Source organism: Sorex araneus, chromosome 2 (genome assembly GCF_027595985.1).
Source record: "Sorex araneus isolate mSorAra2 chromosome 2, mSorAra2.pri, whole genome shotgun sequence".
Classification (NCBI taxonomy): domain Eukaryota; kingdom Metazoa; phylum Chordata; class Mammalia; order Eulipotyphla; family Soricidae; genus Sorex; species Sorex araneus.
In genome coordinates, this window is record NC_073303.1 from 9,769,926 (window position 1) to 9,789,783 (window position 19,858).

The 19,858-nt window shown below is 40.8% G+C and overlaps 1 pseudogene; it reads left to right on the forward strand.

Annotated features, from left to right (window-relative positions):
- Window positions 1-10,569: 10,569 nt before the first annotated feature.
- Window positions 10,570-11,736, forward strand: LOC101550477 (dnaJ homolog subfamily A member 1-like; annotated as a pseudogene).
- The last annotated feature ends 8,122 nt before the right edge of the window (window positions 11,737-19,858 follow it).

Consider the following 19,858-nt stretch of genomic DNA (forward strand, 5'->3'; position numbering starts at 1 on the left):
CCCACCCCCATCTAAGTAGCTAATGATATTCCCATTATTCTCTCTATATATTGAGTACATTTCATATTTCCATACAGAACTCACTATTATTGATTGGAAATTTTCCCCAACAATCAGGCCTGCTGAATAGGCATCATCTAATAATTTCTCTTCATTGGTAAGAGTGAAGACTTTGAGTCTGCGCGGCCGCTATCGGGTTTCTAATATTTTAGCTCAGTTCACAGTCAAAATGGATGGCTGCAAGAATCCGCTCTGGTGCCAAAATGGGTTAGGAGACCTCAGGATCACAGTCAATAGGCGCGGAGGCTCTGCTTCTCGTGCCGCGGCTCTCGGTTCATCTCTGGGCGGAAGGCGCAACGGGAACACCCCCCCTCCCAGGACCACCTACAGGCTACGTCACTAAAGAAAGTCCTACCTCCTGCTGGAGGGGTCTTAGAGGGTGGCTCTCACCACGTGGCTGCTGCCGCTGCCGCCATTTTCGCTCAGAAAAATGGGGTGGAGAGGGAGAAAAATCCCTCCCCGGGCTGCACGAGGTTGTAGCTCAGTTCACAGTCAAAATGCATGGCTCAAGCATCCGCTCTGGTGCCAAAATGGGTTAGGAGACCTCAGGATCACAGTCAATAGGCGCAGAGGCTCTGCTTCTCGGGCCGCGGCTCTCGGTTCATCTCTGGGCAGAACTATAAGTGTTGCATTTTAACCCTGTGTTTTAGGCTTCATCAATGAATTGCCCCATTTCCTCATCCAGAGAAGCATACAGTGCCCCAATAGAAATGACATCTGTGAGTGAAGAATCCTGGTTGGCGGGTGCCACAAGACCGGAGAATGCTCCGGGCCCCAAACCGAGCCGATATCACTGGGGTGCCCAAATGGGGCAGACACAGTCTCCCTGCCTTCTCCAGATGGAATCCCAGCAACCATGAGCTTCTACAAGCAAGGCTCGGGTACATGGGTACCAGGACTATTTCTCCGAACCATGCGGCCACTTATGCCAGACCTTTCCTGATATACAAAGTGAGCAATGGAAAATAGATGATCTAGCATCTGCCCCTAGAAGGCTGGCTTGAATGGTGGTGGGAATATTCAAGCAAAGTATAATGCCCAAAACTATAGAGAGTGTCTGAACAATTGTCTTCTGCAGAGGCAGGGTAAGGACTGAAATGGAAAAGGAGGGACAATGGGGATATTGGTGGTGGAAAGTTATCACTGGTGGAGTGTTGGTTGGTCAATAATTGTATTGCTGAATATCAACCATGCAGCTTTGGGCAGAAATGCGTCTATAATACGCATTAGGTTTCTGACACCGAACCACCCAGGTAGCAATGGGTTTCGTGCCTTGGCCTGTTTCCCCTGGAGGCTCAGTCCCCACTGCCATCTTCCAGAGGCCTAGGGAAAACCAGGGAGGGGCCCACAGTAATTAGGAATGAGGGGCCTCATGGGATGGGGGCAGAGCTGGTTCTTTCTCCCCCACCTCGCCCCTATGAGACCCCAAGTTGCCACTAGTGAACAAGCCCTCTAGCTGCTGTTCATGCTACTTACCGGCCATGATCCCAGAGACTCAGAAACAAAGCTCGGAACACAGTGGCTTTTGGCAGCAATCCCTCTAGATTTAATCATTAAAATCTCAGTATGCCAAAACTGTGTGGTAGCAATAACGGCTGCACCTTATCATATGCAATTTATATCAGCAATAGAAAACAAATTGTCTAATATTGTCTAATGTTGCCTTTTCAGCAGATCTGAGTGTTGGGTAAAATCCCGAATAATGATAGGTTTGGTGTCAAAATGTTGAATGTAATCAAAGTAGAGAGTGAGTAATGTGAAAATCATATGCCACACAAGTAGGGGAGGGTGTGGGATGGGGGGAATACTGGGTTTTTTAGTGGTAGAAAATGGACAATGGTGAAGGGTCCGGTGTTTCATCATTGTATGACTGAGACTTAAACTAAAAACTCTGTAACTGCTCTCATGGTGTTTCAATAAAAAGAAAAAAGAAAGAGAAATGACATCTGTACCTATATATTCAGTGCAGCACTGGTCACAATAGCCAAGGTCTGTAAACAATCCAAGTGCCTGAGAACAGACTATTGGTTAAAGAAAATTTGGTACATCTATACAATGGAATACTATGCAACTGCTAGGAGAGATGAAGTCATGAAATTTGCTTATAAGTGGATAGAAATGGAGAGTATCATGCTAAGGGAAATAAGTTAAAAAGAAAGGGATAGATATTGAAGAACTGCACTCATTTGTGGTGAATAAAGTAACATAGGGGCTGGAGTGATAGAACAGTAGGTAGGGCTTTTGCTTTGCAAGTGACTGACCCAGGTTCGATTCCCAGCATCCCATATGCTCTCCCGAGCACCGCCACGGGTGATTCCTGAGTGCAGAGCCAGGAGTAACCCCTGTGTATCACCAGGTGTGACCCCAAAAGCAAAAAAAAAAAGTAAAGTAACATAACATGAAAGTGACACCCAAGATCAGTAAAGACAAGGGTCAGGAAGATTGCTCCATAGTTGGAAGCCTGTCTCATGAGCCGGGGGAGAAGACAGCTGGAATAGAGAAGGGATCATGAAGAAAGTGATGAAAGTAGATAAAGGACCAAACATGATAACATCTCAGTATCTGTATTGCAAACCATAATGCCCCAAATTAGTGAGAGATTATGGGGAAATTGTCTGCCATGGAGGCAGTGGGAGGGTTGGAAAGGGGAGGTATACTGGGGATATTGCTGTTGGGGAATGTGCACAGTTTGAGGGATGGGTGTTTGATCATTGTGTGTTTGTAGCTCAAACATGAAAGATTGTAACTATATCACACAGTGATTCAATAAAATAAAATAAAATAAAAACAAAAAAGAAGTATATAGTGCTCTTGTGAGAACCCCTAGTCCCCTGGATTTCTCTTTAACCTTTCCTTTGTGTTAGTGTCTAAGTGAAAAGTTCTGCTGATTCTGGCCCTTTTTTGGGAAGTGATTTACTCACTTTTCTATCTCTCCTAAAAATTTACATTGTACTACAGAGTAGGAGTACTCCTACATTTTAAAATATAATAATAAAATAACTAAATAGTATACTATTAAGATTCAAATGATTCTAAATATACTATCTTTTTAATTACAGCCAATTTTGATTTAATATCCTTAAAATATGGGGGCTGGAGCGATAACACAGCAGGTAGGCCTTTGCCTTGCAAGCAGCCAACCTGAGTTCAATTCCTACGTCCCTCTCAGAGGGCCCGGCAAGCTACTGAGACTATCCTGCCCGCATGGCAGAGCCTGGCAAACTACCCGTGGCATATTTGATATGCCAAAAACAGTAATGTCTCACAATGGAGGCGTTACTGGTGCCCACTTGAGCAAATTGATGAGCAAAGGATCACAGTGATACAGTGATACTTTAGAGTAACATTCTTCCCTTAAACACAGAAAGACCATCGTTCTATGCTCATAATATTGGGGGATGATTGACTCAAATATCTATTCCTTTGTATCCCTCATAATTTGTTGACTCAGATTTGGTTACCATAGTACCTAACACCCCACAAAGGTAGGTTCCTCTGAGGGACCTGGATAACCTAAGGTGAACAGAAAAGATATACTGACATAGAAATGGGACAATCTAAAGCACAGTCTTGATGCAAGCCATTATCACTTTAGAATCAGGACCCCCGAGGAGAAGGAGAAGCTAAACCAGCCTGAGGACCTTGTCTGGGATTTATGGCAAAGCCCAGTGGACTTGCTTTTGGACCCCAGAGGACTAAGTTTTGGAGTCTGTATCTCTTACTATGTTTATCTAAATAACTGCAAGTATTAGTAAGAAGTGAACTTAATTGTTTAATATGAATAATTAAAAGAAAGGGAAAAATAATATTGATGTTCTTTGGAGACCAAGTGTCTTCTTGAGTCAACCTCTCCATCAAAAAAAACTGCTGCTCCTGAAACGCTTTCCCTCTGTAATTGATCAATCACACCTACGTGCAGTCCCATACCTCAAGCCCCCTCGGATGTTCTGTAAGTATTCTCACAGCTCTGCATTAAATGGGCCGTTTTCAACATCAGTCAGTGATCCCCTATCACTTACATGCTCTGCTGTGGAGACCTGGGAGGTTGCTCTTGGCCACTGAAAGTGTCGCCTGCCCACATCATGAACACACAAATATATAAATTAGAAAATGACTACAGATAGCTCTTTTTCTTGTTTGTACAGTTAATTGAGCAAGTTGTTTTAATTAGGAACAGAGATATTCATTCTTAGCGTACATATACATTTTGACTTTTCCTTTATATTGAATTACCTAAAGATACACAGTTACCAAGTTATTCATGATTGGGTTTCAGTCATCCAATGTTCCAACACTCTTCCCTTCAAAAGTGCACATTTCCTACCTCCAGTGTCCCCAGTTTTCATCCTGCCATACTGCCATCACCTGCTCCACCCAGCTTGCCTCTGCAGCACACACTTTTTCTTTTCCTTTTTCTTTTTTTTCTTTTTGGGTCACACCTGGCAATGAACAGGCATTACTTCTGGCTTTGTACTCAGGAATTACTCCGGCAGTGCTCAGGGAACCATAAGGGATGCTGGGAATTGAACCCAGGTCGGCCAGGTGCAAGGCAACCGCCCTACCCACTGTGCTATTGCTCCAGCCCCTACAGCATGCACTTTTACTGTTCCCCTCTATCCTTTTTCTTTCTCTCCATCTCCCTCTATCACTCTCCCTCCTTTTCCCTCCCCCTCTCCCTCTCTCTTTCTCTCCATATTGTTCCTTTGGGGCCTATGGTTTGCAATAAAGATACTTAAAGGTTATCAGTACTTGTTTGCGTCCAAAGTGATCATCTCCAACTCTCATTGTCACCGTGGTCTCCACTGTGTCCTAAATTCCACCCTGAACCCCACACTCCCACACACACTCATGGCAAACTTCCAACCATAAATTAGTTCCCTGGCTCTCATTTCTCCTGTCCTTGGGTATTAGTCGCATACTATGTTTTGCTTATATCCACAAGTGAGGGCAATCTCTACACTTTGTTCTTAACTGAATACTGTTCTCTAACAAAACTCTGTAATCTTTATTATTTGACCTGAGTTTGTATTTACTCTTGTGGGACATATAACCTGTCCTAGTGTCACTGTATCACTGTCATCCCATTGCTCATCGATTTGCTGGAGTGGGCATCAGTAAAGTCTTGATTGTGAGACTTGTTACTGTTTTTGGCATATCAAACACACCACAGATAGCTTGCCAAGCTTTGCCATGCAGGCAGGATACTCTCAGTAGCTTGCTGCGCTCTCTGAGAGGGATAGAGGAATCGAACCAGGGTTGGCCACGTGCAAAGCGAACTCCATAACTGCTGTGCTATCGCTCCAGTTCTACCTGTCCTACTATCTGTTATTAAGTGCTTTAGTCCTGATTGAATTCTCCCAAAATTGCACAAGACACTGCATTGGACATTGAATGCGGATTGTTTCAGCATTTCCTGCTCAAAGGAAAGGTTTTATTAACTAAAGAAAAAAATCACTGGTGGGAATTTAACCTAGGCTGAGTCATTATTCCATAAAATTGAATCCACTGAAAAGAAAAAAACAGTACTCTAGAGGGAATTATTTTTTCTGTTACTTGCTTCGAGTCTTTATAATCATTCATTTAATTCAAATCTTAAAAATATATAATAAGCTCAGCATCTGACTAAGTTATGTAAAAAAGTGAAGAAAGCAATAAAAATATCTAGTCACAGATTTTGAATCCTTTACTTTGAACTGGATACAAGCATAAGGACATTGTGCTCTTTTTCTTACAGATATCACAAATTCTTTTTACATAGTATTTAAACGCATGCTGACTATGTGTACAGATCAGAATCTTCACCAATACAGAAATAAGGCCTAATAGGCTCACAGAAAGAGGCCTTTGGGAAAGTGAAGATGTGGGAGCCAGTTACCACATCATAAAAGGAGACAAGTCCGGCCTCATAGTGCACAAAAACCGCTATATAGTTAACATTCTGCAGAGGAAGAGGAGTTAGGGGAGATGTAAGAGCTAAATAGCCATAATCCTTGCAATGTCTGATGGCCCAGAATCCAGACTCAGGATCCCGTCTCATGTCATTGTCTCTTGGGACATTTTCCAGACAAACTCCGACATCCCATTCGGGTCCGCTTATACTATATATTCCAAAGTAATGTTTCCCTGAGCTGATGGTCTCATATCCCAGGACACAGGGTAAGTCTTTAAACCTAGCAGGAGTCTCATGCTTCACTTGGGGGGATCCGCCAGTCACCTTTTTTTTCATCCTCGTTCAGAAATAGGTTATTGTGCGCTGTATCTGGATCTAGAGTAACTTTAACTGCAAATATTAAATAAATTAAAAACATTAGAAAAGAAAATGACATGTCCACTTCATACTTAGTACCAAGAATATTCCAAATATCAGCCCATGCTCAAAAGAAAAAAATGCTTCTGATACCCATTCTAGAAATTTTATCAAAAGTCATTATCACTTGTCACTTGTCATCTCGTTGTTCATCGAACTCTTGAGCATGTGCCAGTAACGTCCCCATCTGTCCCTTTTGCATGATAGTGTAGCCCAATGGCATATTATGAGCTCTTTTTGGGTCATGGGAATGAGATCCGTTATTGTTACTGTTTTTGGCATATCAAATTCATCACATCACAGGTAATTTCCAGGCTCTGCTGTTCTGAAATTCATTATATAAAGTAAAATAGAAATCATATTGTTAACAAACAAGGTGAGGATGATTGAAGAGCTAGTATATGATTAATATTGTGCAGGACTCTCATTATATGGCATTGTAAAATATCTGGTAATAGCAATATACTACTAAGGCCCTAAGTACTCTTCTATTCTTATTCACCATTATTTCTATATTTCTCACTGTAATATCAACGAAAACAGATGAACATATTTAACACCTTTCCTTATTCTCATTTCCTAAGCCCTCCCAATATTTCCAAATGACACTGACACAGTACAGAATGGGGAAAGACAGTTATTTAAATACTTGGTTATTGACACATAGGATGCCATTGGGGTCTTAGGACACATGGGCACTCAGCAACTTTAAGGATACACCTTCTTTGGTTTCTCATGAACCATAAGGATTAGTACAAGATGATGTACCAAGTACAAATATACACAAAAATAATCTGAGTAAAGAAAGAATAAACTAGGATAGTCATAGAGGTACTACCCTACAGGACAATTTAAAAATAGAATATGATAACAGATTGAAGCTAGTGATTTAGTAACTTGGTCACCTAATGTGATTAAACACCTTGATTAACACCAAGCAGACCAGAAACACACAGGAAGTAAAGAATGAAGACACACTTTTTAGCTGTACTTTCTCTTGTGTTTTTCTGCAGACCACTCCCCACCTTGTAATGCCTTGTCTTTATGACCTCAGAATCTCCAGGAAACCAGCTTCCTCTCTTCTATCTGACTTCTTTTTACTCAGCCAATGAGAGTGTTGTGGAGAATGTGTGAAACTAAGAGGTGGAGTGGCAGTCATTACTATGGAAGCTTCTCTCCAGTGCTCTGAGAGTCTGCACTTCTCTCCTCAGTCACACTCTCCTGTTCTTCAGATCCCTCCACCTGCATTTGAGGCCCAGCATGGTGAGGACTCCGTGACTATCTCAGCTCTGGGTGCTTCAGTCTTCCTGAGTCATTATCCAAATCTGTTTTTTGTTTAACTCACTTATATAACTCTCCAAAATGAATTCTTAACAGGAGTTTACAGAATACATTTGGGATTTTATTTTTGTACTTTGAATGGTTAAAAAATAGACATTGTTTGAAAACTCATCAAAATTGGCTAATGAAAAGAAAATCAAAAGGGGGGGAACAGTGATACAGATTCTTTCTTATATAAGACATGCAGATAACAAAGAAGAATATAAAAAATGATCTCCATCCTTTACTATCAGGACAATTTGTATCAAAATAGCAATGAGATATCATTTCATACAGTGAGAAAAAAAACCTGCCCTATTGCACAAATGTGGGGAAAGGAAGCTTCAATCACTGTCACTGGGCATCATACTTGGTTCTACCATTTTATAAAATGGAGAAATATCAAAAAATAAGAATTAAGCTTCTATATGACACAGTTTGTACATCCTGGTCACCTAGGCTCAAGGCCCAAAATTTCTATTGAAAAATACATTTGCACTCCTATGTTCATTACAGCACTAGTAACAGTAGTGAACATCTGAAACAATCCAAGTTTCCAGGAACAGATAACTGATAAAGTATTTTATATACACAAGAGAATGCTGCTCAGCTACAGGATTTAATTATGCAATTTTCATAGACTGAAGTCAGCAGAAGGTGTAAGACAGATACAGAATAATTCCTCATATATGTGGAATATAAAGAAACTTTGTAAGGGAATACTATCAAATGTGAAAAAAACAACAGAATCTGTGATATGAGCTACATAGCACACTTACCATGGTGGAATATGGACAGATGGGGTTTGAGGACAGTACCTTTGTAATGTAGGAGGCCAATGGACATTTTGGTGGGGTGTGTGGAGTTGAAATGCTCTGTGCTTGCAATCCTATAATTGACAGCATTCAAAATGACAACGAGTAACACTGAATCTTAAAAATAAGTAAAATGCTGCTTTTTTCGTCTCCCCAGCCAACACGCCGCCCAGACCCAAAAACTCAGGGGCCACGTGAGCTCCTGCAACTGCCGCATCGGCAAGCCAGGAAGCACTGTGGATATCGGAGTGATGCTAGTGGCATGCATCACCACAGCATCGACTTTGACAAATACCATCCGGGTTACTTTGGGAAAGTGGGTATGAGGCATTATCACTTAAAGAGAAATCAAAGCTACTGCCCAACTGTCAAACTTGACAAACTATGGACCTTTGTCAGTGAGCAGACGCGGGTTAATGCTGCCAAAAACAAGATGGGAGCAGCCCCTAACATTGATGTGGTGCGGTCGGGCTACTACAAAGTTCTCTCGGGAAGGGAAAGCTCCGGAAGCAGACTGTCATCATGAAAGCCAAAGTCTTTTTTATTTTAATTAATTTATTTTTAATTAGTGAATCACCGTGAGGGTACAGTTACAGATTTATACACTTTTGTGCTTATGCTTCCCTCATACAAAGTTTGGGAACCCATCCCTTCACCAGTGCCCATTCTCAACCACCAGTAAACACAGCATCCCTCCCACCTCCCCAATCCCATCTCCCCCCAACCCCACCCTGCCACTGTGGCAGGGCATTCCCTTCTGTTCTCTCTCTCTAATTAGCTGTTGTGGTTTGCAATAAAGGTGTTGAGTGGCCACTGTGCTCAGTCTCTAGCCCTCATTCAGCCCACAACTCCCTTCCCCCACATGGCCTTTGAATACATTATAGTTGGTGATCCCTTCTCTGAGTTGCCCTTTCCCCAGAATGTGAGGCCAGCCTCCAAGCCATGGAGTCAACCTCCTGGTACTTATTTCTACAATTCTTGGGTGTTAGGCTCCCACTCTGTTATTCTATATTCCACAGATGAGTGCAATCTTTCTATGTCTGTCTCTCTCTTTCTGACTCATTTCACTTAGCATGAAACTTTTCATGCCGATCCACTTAAATACAAAATTCATGACCTCCTTTTTTCTAACAGCTGCATAGTATTCCATTGTACAGATGTACCAAAGTTTCTTCAGCCAGTCATCCGTTCTAGGGCATTCGGGATTTTTCCAGATTCTGGCTATTGTAAACAGTGCTGCAATGAACATACATGTGCAAATGTCGTTTCAATTATACTTTTTTGCCTCTCTGGGATATATTCCCAGCATTGGTATTGCTGGGTCAAATGGGAGCTCAACCTCTCATTTTTTGAGAGTCGTCCATATTGTTTTCCAGAAGGGCTGAACCAGTCGGCATTCCCACCAGCAGTGTAGAAGGGTCTCTTTCTCCCCACATCCTCTCCAACAGCAGTTGCTTTTGTTCTTTTGGATGTGTGCTAGTCTCTGTGGTGTGAGGTGGTATCTCGTGGTTGTTTTGATCTGCATCTCTCTGATGATTAGTGATGTAGAGCACTTTTTCATATGCCTTTTTGGCATTCATATTTCTTCCTTGGTAAAGTTTTTGTTCACTTATTCACCCCATTTTTTGATGAGGTTGGATGTTTTCTTCTTGTAGAGTTCAACCAGTGCTTTATGTACCATTGATATCAACCCCTTATCTGATGGGTATTGTGTAAATATCCTTTCCCATTCTGTGGATAGTCTTTGTATTCTGGTCACTGTATCTTTTGCAGTGCAGAAGGAAAGCCAAAGTCTTCAGCAGAAAAGCTGAGAAGATTAAGAAAGTGGAAGGGGCCTGGGACTTGGTAGTTTGAAGTCACCTAAAAGGATCATTAAATGCTACACTGTTTTTTTAAAAAATAAAATAAAACAGTAAAATACGGCAGGATTTTCCAGTACACCTGCTGAGGACAGAGGCAGAGGAGGAGCCCTGCTCTACAGCAAACCAGACTCCAAAACTGCCCCCTCCCCACTTCCACCCCGCTCACTCCCCAACACTAGCCAGGCCAGCTCTCTGGCTGTAGAATATGGTGAAAGAAACCACTTACTGTGATGTTTTGGGGATCAAACCTAATGCCACTCAGGAAGAATTGAAAAAGGCTTACTGGAAACTGGCATTGAAGTACCACCCAGATAAGAATGAAAATGAGGGAGAGGAGTTTAAACAGATTTCTAAAACTTAGGAAGTGCTCTCTGATGCAAAGAAAAGGGATTTATATGACAAAGGAGGAGAACAGGCAATTAAAGAAGGTGGAGCAGGTGGTAGGTTGGCTCTCCTATGGACATCATTGATGTTTTTTGGAGAAGGAGGAAGGATGCAGAGAGAAAGGAGAGGGAAAAATGTTGTGCATCAACTCTCTGTAACCTTAGAAGATTTATATAATGCTGCAACAAGAGAGCTAGCCCTGCAGAAGAACGTGATCTGTGACAAATGTGAAGGCCATGGGTGGTAAGAAAGGAGCAGCGGAGTGCTGTCCCAATTTGTGACAGTAAATGCAAATACAAATTGATCAGATCTGGCCTGGAATGGTCAGGCAAATTCAGTCTGTGTGCATGGAATGCTAGGGCCAGGGGGAACAGACCAGTCCTAAGGACAGATGTAAAAGCTGCAATGGAAAAAGAAGATTCTGTAGTTCACATTGACAAAGGCATGAAAGATGGCCAGAAGATAACATTCTATGGTGAAGGAGACCAAGAACCCGGACTGGAGTCAGGAGACGTTATCGTTGTTTTAGATCAGAAGGATCTTGCTGTTTTCACTAGGCAGGAGAAGACCTTTTCACATGTATGGACATACAGTTGGTTGAAGCATTGGGTGGCTTCCAAAAGTCAATATCTACTCTTGCCAACTGAACTACAGTAATCACTTCTCATCCAGGTCAGATTGTGAAGCGCGGTGATATCAAGTGTGTGCTTAATGAAGGCATGCCAACTTTCCGTAGACCATATGAAAAGGGTCGCCTAATCATTGAGTTTAAGGTAAACTTTCCTGACAAAGGCTTTCTCTCTCCTAATAAACTCTCCTTGCTGGAAAATCTCCTTCCTGAGAGGAAGTAGAAGAGACTGATGAAATGGACCAGGTAGAACTGGTGGACTTTGATCCAAATCAGGAAAGATGGTGCCATTACAACAGACAAGCCTATGAGGATGATGAGCACCATCCAAGGGGTGGTGTTCAGTGTCAGACCTCTTAGTGGGCCAGTGAGTTACACACACTGCTGTCATTTCATGTGCAGTAGTGAATGAGTGAGGCTATCAACAGTAACACTCACTACTCGCAGTTGTTTTGTTTTAAAATTCAACTATAGTAGTGTTTTAAAAGTTAAATGAAGAATAAACTCAAATACGAAAGCTCTAAAAAACTAAGTAAAATGCACAGAACAAATATGTATGCATGAAAATTGAAGTAGTACATCAAGTATGCTACTTCTTTATATGTTATATAAATATTTATAACCAGCGCTGAAGTGACAGAAAAGTGCTTAGAATCCTTTTGCAAGTGGATGACCTGGCTTTAATCCCCAGCATCTCAAAAGGTTTTCTGAACTCATCTAGGAGTGATACCTGAGCTAACAACAAGAATTGGAAAAACTAAATTTTTTTCTTTTTTTTGCTTTTTGGCTCAGACCCGGCATTGCACAGGGGTTATTCCTGGCTCATGCACTCAGGAATTACTCCTAGGGGTGCTTGGGGGACCATATGGGATGATGGGAATCGAACCTGGGTCAGCCATGTGCAAGGCAAACATCCTACCCGCTATGCCATCACACCAGCCCTGGAAAAATTTAATATTTTTTTAGAAAAAAATTCAATGTTTAAAACAAAATGTTTTTTAAAAATAGTATTTTTCTCGTTAATATACGATGAAAATATTAGAATGGATTTATCTCAGCTAGAGGAAGGTGCAATATTGTCATCAGGAGATCTGGTTGAACACTAGTTAGAGTAATGGAGAAAAACGTTATATGCAGAAACACAGTTAACAGCATTCAACTCTTTTGGTAGGTGAGGAGGTCTGAATTCTAAGAAGCTTTTCCCTCACCTAAATAGGAATTGCTTACATCATCACCCCAGTTGTTTCATGATGCTCTTAGAGAATAAAAATATGAATTTTCTTCTGTGAAACATGTGGAGTAAAGCAGGTCTGAACTCAGAACAGTTTTTATGTCATAAATGCAAAACAATGTCTCTATACTCTAAGCATATGGACACACCCAGTGCTAAGTCAGTGCTCATCTCACCTGCACTCCTACAACTAAACTAAATGAAATAAAGACAAAATACTGTCCAATGAAAGCAATTTAGTTTTGGTCACTGAGGCTCTCAGACCAACAATGACTGTAATAACCCCCTCTGTTGGCAACTTTGTATAACAACTTTCAGGCCCAGAGAACTATCATGCACAAGTTATAGTGAACGTATACGGTAAAATTAATGGGTTCCAAAAGGAGAGAGAACAAAAGGGAATGCCCTGCTGCAGAGGCAGGTTGGGGTGGTGGGGGATGGGGTGGGTGGTGAGAGTGATACTGGGATCATTTGTGGAGGAGAATGGGCACTGGTGGAGGGATGGGTAAACAATCACTGTATGAGTGAAATGCAAACACAAAAGTCCATAAGTTTGTAACTGCACGATTCACTAATAAAAAAATTTTAAAAATAATGGGTTTCATGATTATTATTATAATTTATTGTACGCAGTGCTAATGATGCCATCAGATTCGTCCTAGAGACTCTCGCCTTTTGATCTCACTTTGAAGAAACAATTGACCATGTGCAGAGACTCATGCACAAGCACTTGAGAGTTTCTTCCGGAAACACAGGGAGGCATCTGGCCTGCAACTAGCAGAGAGCTACTGCCGGGGTCCCACATGCATCGTGAAGTGAATTCTGCCAACAATCACAATGAGCTTGGAAGCAGATTGTGTTAGTTTCCAGATGAAAACACGGCCCAGCAGTCATGTATATTGAAATTTGTTAGACTCTGTTTAAGATTCATCTGAGCTGTGGTCATTTTACTGACCTGTGAGATATTCTCTTCATCTTTTTTGGGAAAGGGAGGGAGTTGATTCCACAGCCGACTGTGCTCAGTACTTATTCCTAACTCTGCACTTAGTGGCCAATCCTGGAAGAACTCAGGAACCATATCAGATGCCAGGGATCTACTACAGGTTGGCTCTATGCAAGGCAAACACTCGACTTGCGATACTATTCTCAGGACTGACGCTGTATTATTATTAACTACTATGTTTTCATTCAATTAAAAACAAAATTTTTCAGAGTAGTTCTTATTTTATATCCTAACAAATCATAAAAATATATTTGTTTTCACAGTTTCTTTTAAGAAAATTTCATTGTAGGTTACAATGAAAATAATTATGAGAAGAAGTAAAAACAAAAAATCAGGAAGTTTTTGAGTAGGTAGCACTAAGTTTTCAAATGGTTTAAATCTTTATTGTGTTACCTGGTGTAGCCATAAAACCACTGACAGAACAGTCTTCACTTCACTTTCTACAATTACTTTGGGAATTGAATGACATAAAATTATCATTATTATCCAAAACTTTTTCTCCATACTTTGTGCAATTAATGATTTTTTAAAAATTGTCTCACAGTGCACTGAGTGTGAAATGTTATGATTTTGTTTTTTTATGTAGTACAGATATTGAGGATATGTACCTGGGAGACAGCTGTAGTGAACTGGAGAGAAAGCACGGAAGGGTCATCATGAAAACCAATACTCTAGCTAGATTCTGCCCAGAGAAGAGCAAGAAAATGTCTTTCCCAGTATTCCTCCCACCTGTATTATTTTGGGAATTTTAGAGACACATACCATGATCAGTCTTAAACATTTTTATCAATTGACAGGAAATGCTATCAAAATACTCAAAGGCAGAGCATGAGTATCCATTGAGACATCCTCTGGTTCATTTAACATCATAGCAGAAATTCTAGAGAAGAAGAGTTCAGAAATTTCATCAGTCCCATTGGACTCCATAGAGCTACTCTCTTTCCCTCCTGAATTCATAGAGTACTCGCCTGTCCAACGTGTCTGTCACATCCTAGAGAGACAGAAAGACAGAAGTTGGTATGGAAATATTAGTATTTCATAGAACCTTTATGGGTGAATGTTTCTCTGTAATTATATCAAGGAGTAAATGCAATCATTCTACTCCGATGAATTAACGAATTCCCAGGGAATGATTCCAATCCCAATGGACTAGCACAGCATTTTTCAGCCTTTTCAAACCTTTGGTTCAACACGTCTCTGCATATCATTCCACAGAATAGCAGCTGTGAGCACTGCAATAGACCATTGTTTAGTTCTCTACCCTTGTTTACCTTCAGCATGACATGCACAAGTCTGAGAGAAACACTGGCCCAGTCTAATACCATGACAGTATCTGATGAAGCAGAGTTTGTTTCTTACTTTGGGAATATGAGGAGTAATTACTTCTATAACCACATAAACTGTGAGCTGTTTGTAGGTAGATCAAGAACTATCTCAAACTTGCTCATTAAGCACATTTTGCCATCAGTGACCTAATTTCTTCTGAAGATGTCGGAGTAGAGTTGTTTGTCACAAAGGTCTTTACAGACGATTTAAGGTAGAGCCCTAAAGACGGACTCACATATGAGGTGGCAGCAGGTTTGCACTGAGGTTTTTATCACAGAGAGCAATATAGCTAAAATCAGGCCTCCTAGAATCTGTTTGAATAAGATGCAGGTACAAATGAAGGCAGTAGCTTATCAATAATTTTGGTGACTGGTTTTTAGCCCCCCAAAGTTGGCAGGAACATATTAAAGGAGATCATTTGACACTAGAAATCTCAGCAAATTAGACTGAGGCTAACAGATGCCTGTTAAAACTCTCCTGTGGCTCCCTGATAATTGCCATATCTCTCCGAGGGGCCTCTTTTGTGATTTGCACAAAGACACTCCACTGATTATCAAAGGACACCCATATACAGGTATGTGTATCAAAAATAAACATTTATTTTAATTCTCCACGCGTGCATACATTTTTAAAAAACAAGGCAGCAGGCCAGTTCTCCAAATTTCTCACCACGCTCACTGTCACTATAGTCCCATTGTTCATCGATTTGCTTGAGCAGGCACCAGTAATGTCTCCATTGTGAGACTTGATGTTACTGTTTTGGGCATATCGAATATGCCACGGTTAGCTTGCCAGCCTCTGCTCCTGCAGGCAGGATACTCTCAGTAGCTTGCCGGGCTCTCCCAGAGGGACGGAGGAATGAAGCCAGGCTGGCCTTGTGCAACGCAAACAGCCTATCCGCTGTGCTATTGCTCCAGCCCGTGCACACTCAAAAAAGATTTTGCACTATGTGAATTTGAACTTGTGCAAATTCCTCACTAATTTCTCTAAAACCCTGGGAACTGATGCCTTCAACCAATACTCCACATGCACAGTCTCACCTGCAGTAACTCCTGGGCTGAGCCCTGACACTTCCTTTCCAGTTCTCAGATATGTTTGCTCAGTTCCTGTCTTTGCTCCTCCAGCTGGGCTTCAGTGTCCTGCAGTCTCTTCAGAACTTGCTCTTTTTCATCCTGCAGTGTCCATAGATAAGATTGCTCCTCCATGTATAGTATCATGTGAAATATCTTAAAGCTACACTCGATAAATTTTCTTTCATTCAAATATTCAGACTAGAGTGAAGAAAGAATATTTGAAACAGAGAGGAATATTAATATTTCTATGAAGAAAATCAAATATAATAGTTTTATTCATGTAGAATTTAAAAGAACTTATAGGAAACAGGATGTTTCTATCTCTCCAGATTTGTTTTTTTTTACATGTGTGTAAACACAAAAAGAGGCAGTGGTGTTCTATCACTCCTGCCACCTGCATTTGGTAGTCTCATGCCGCTTCCCCCACCCCAGGGAGGTCGATGGTGATGGGCAGACAACAGAAGGAACAGGAGCCAGGCTAGTTGGTCTCAATTGCCATTTATTCCATTCCCATCTCCATTCTCCTCTGATTCTCCTCCTGCTTCTTCCTTCCCCATGCGACTTCATTGTTCTTCTCTCTGGATCTGGATCTGGATCCCCCCAGCCCACTCTTACAGCCTAATTGGAATCCCAAGCATGAGGGGGTGGGGCTTACACATAAGTGTCATAATACAATCAATGGTTCTAAGGTCCTTCCATCAGGGAAAGCTACTTTTAGGACAGATTCTTATCTAGCAAGATGACTGGCCTAAAGGAAAATATGGATGTGTTTCTCCTCCCCTTAATCCAATAAACATATAAACATTCATATTAATAATTTTGTATGGACACAGAAAAAGATATATTAAGCTTATAGAATTGCTCTCCTGGGCCATCTCGATCTCAGACTACAGTGCTCAGGCCAGGGTCCTAATCTCGTCATTCCTTTTGGATCATGACAGCATATGGGATGCAAGGGATTGAATGCAGGTGCGATGAGTGCAAGGAAAATGCTCTATCTATTGTGCTATGGCTCCAGCCATTCTTTTGCATTCTTTCATCTAAGTTCTATAAGTGCGCTGGTAGTTCCATTGATAATTGAAAATGTAAAATAGAAGTTCTATGTCAAACAAAAAACTCACTATTATTGTTTGGAGTTTTCCCCCACCCCCCAGAGTCGGACCTGCTGGAAAGGAAGCATTTGATAATTTGTTTTCCATTGCTGAGAATGAAGGGATAGGAGGTCGTGTGGCCACAATAGTGGCCGCGAGGTTCTGGATTTCTGTATTTTAGTATTTTAGTAACTAAGTTCAGAGAGATTTCTGCCAGAAGTTGCATCATTGCTAGATCCTACCTCTCTTCTAATTTATATTCCACATATGAGTGCAATCTTTCTATGTCTGTCTCTTTCTTTCTGACTCATTTCACTCAACATGACACTTTCCATGTTGATCCACTTATATGCAAATTTCATGACTTCATGTTTTCTGACAGCTGCATAGTATTCTATTGTGTATATGTACCAGAGTTTCTTTAACCAGTCATCTGTTTGGGGGCACTCTCAACATCAGAACAGAATCCACAAGGCACACTGAAGACAAGGTCGGCAAAACCCTCCATGACATTGTAGCCAACAGTATTGTCAAATCTGACACGCCACTGGCCAAGCAAGTGAAAACAGAGATAAATAAATGGGACTACCTTAAACTAATAAGCTTCTGCACCTCAAAAGTTACAGTGACCAAACTACAAAGACAGCCTACAGAATGGGAAAGGATATTTACCCACTACCCATCCGATAAGGGGTTGATATCAAGGATATACAAGGCACTGGTTGAACTCCACAAGAAGAAAGCTGCCGACCCGATCAAAAAATGGGGTGATCAAATGAACAGAAACTTCCCCAACAAGAAATCCGAATGGCTGAGAGGCACATGAGAAAATGCTTGACATCACTAATCATCAGGGAGATGCAGATCAAAACAACAATGAGATATCATCTCACACCACAGAGACTTGCCCACATCCAAAAAAAACAAAAGCGAGTGGTGTTGGTGTGGATGTGGGGAGAAAGGGACTCTTCTTCACTGCTGGTGGGAATGCTGACTTGTTCAGCACTTTTGGAAAACTATATGGACGATTCTCAAAAAATTAGAAATTGAGCTCCTCTTTGACCCAACAATACCACTCCTTGGAATATACCCCAGAGAGGGAAAAAGATATAGTGGAAAAGACATTTGCATTTCTAAGTTCATTGCAGCAATGTTTACAATAGCTACAATATGTTACATTTTGATTCAGACTGTGTAGAGTTGCTTTCAGCTGTCCTACTTAGGAACAATGCTACTCATTCTCAGCATATATGTACACTCAGTTGAATTTTTCTTTATATCAAGTTACCATAAGACATAAAGTTACAAAGTTGTTCAATATTCCCTTTCAGTCATACAATTTGTCAACACCCTGTCCCTTCAACAATGTACCTTTCTTACCTCCAATGTCCCCAGTTTCCATCCTGCCATACCCCCACCACACCCAGCCTATTTCTACAGGAAGAACTTTTACTTTTCTTCTCTGTCTGTCCTGTATGTATGTCTCTTCCCTTTTGGGCATTATGGTTTGCAAAACAAATGCTGGAGATTACCATTTATATCTGTGTCCCTCCTTTCAGCACTTGTTTGCATCCAAAGTGATCACCTTCAACTATAGTTGTCACAGTGATCTCTTCTCTGTCCTCACATCCCCTCACACACTCTGCTTCAACAAACACTTCTGACAAGCTTCCAAAGATGGAACAGTCCACCTGGCCCTCATTTTTCCTGTCTTGGGTTTTAGTCTTATGCTAAGTTTATTTTTTTTAATCCCAGAAGTGAGAGCAATCTATACACTTTCTTTCTTTCTTTCTTTCTTTCTTTCTTTCTTTCTTTCTTTCTTTCTTTCTTTCTTTCTTTCTTTCTTTCTTTCTTTCTTTCTTTCTTTCTTTCTTTCTTTCTTTCTTTCTTTCTTTCTTTCTTTCTTTCTTTCTTTCTTTCTTTCTTTCTTTCTTTCTTTCTTTCTTTCTATTTAGTCACAGTGAGATAGTTACAAGGTTTCTTGTTTGTGCTATAATCAGACAATGATCAAACACCCATCCCTCCACCAGTGCACATTCCCCACCACCAATATCCCTGGTATACTCCCACTTTCCCACCCTCCCCAAATAGAGAAGGGATCACTAAGAAAATGATGGTTGGAGGAGCCAGTCAGGATGGGAGATGTCTGAGGAAAGTAGATAATGCACTTTGTTTCTTAAGTGAATGCTATTCTTTATTAAAACTATATTTTTATTTCTCCAAACTGAGCTTGTATTTACTCTTGTGAGTCATATAAACCTGTCCTGTTATCAGGGAGGACCTGTTTTAGTTCTGACTGTATTCTCCAAACATTTTCACAAGACACTGTAACTGTAAGGGAGATTGAATGGGGGTTATTTCCATATTTTCATGATCAAAAAGCTTTGAATTTCTAAGAAATCACTGTTGTGAATTTACCTAGGCCAAGTATTTATTTCATAAAACTGAATCCAATATAGAGTTAAATGGACACTGTATGGTCTTTGATATTAAGTAATTTCCCTCTAAAGCAGGTTCCTCATTCGTGGTACTTGCTTACAGTCATTATATTCATACATTTAATGCAAAACTATTAGGTATCTACTAGAGCTTAGCAACATTCTAGGTTATGGGAAATAATGAAAGCAATAATCAAAATTTCTTTACTCACAGAATTTAAATCATATTCCTTTGAACTGGATACAAGAATAAGAACACCGTACTTTTTCCTAAAAATCTCAAAATCTTTCTCTTTTAATTTTATACAAATATGGATTAG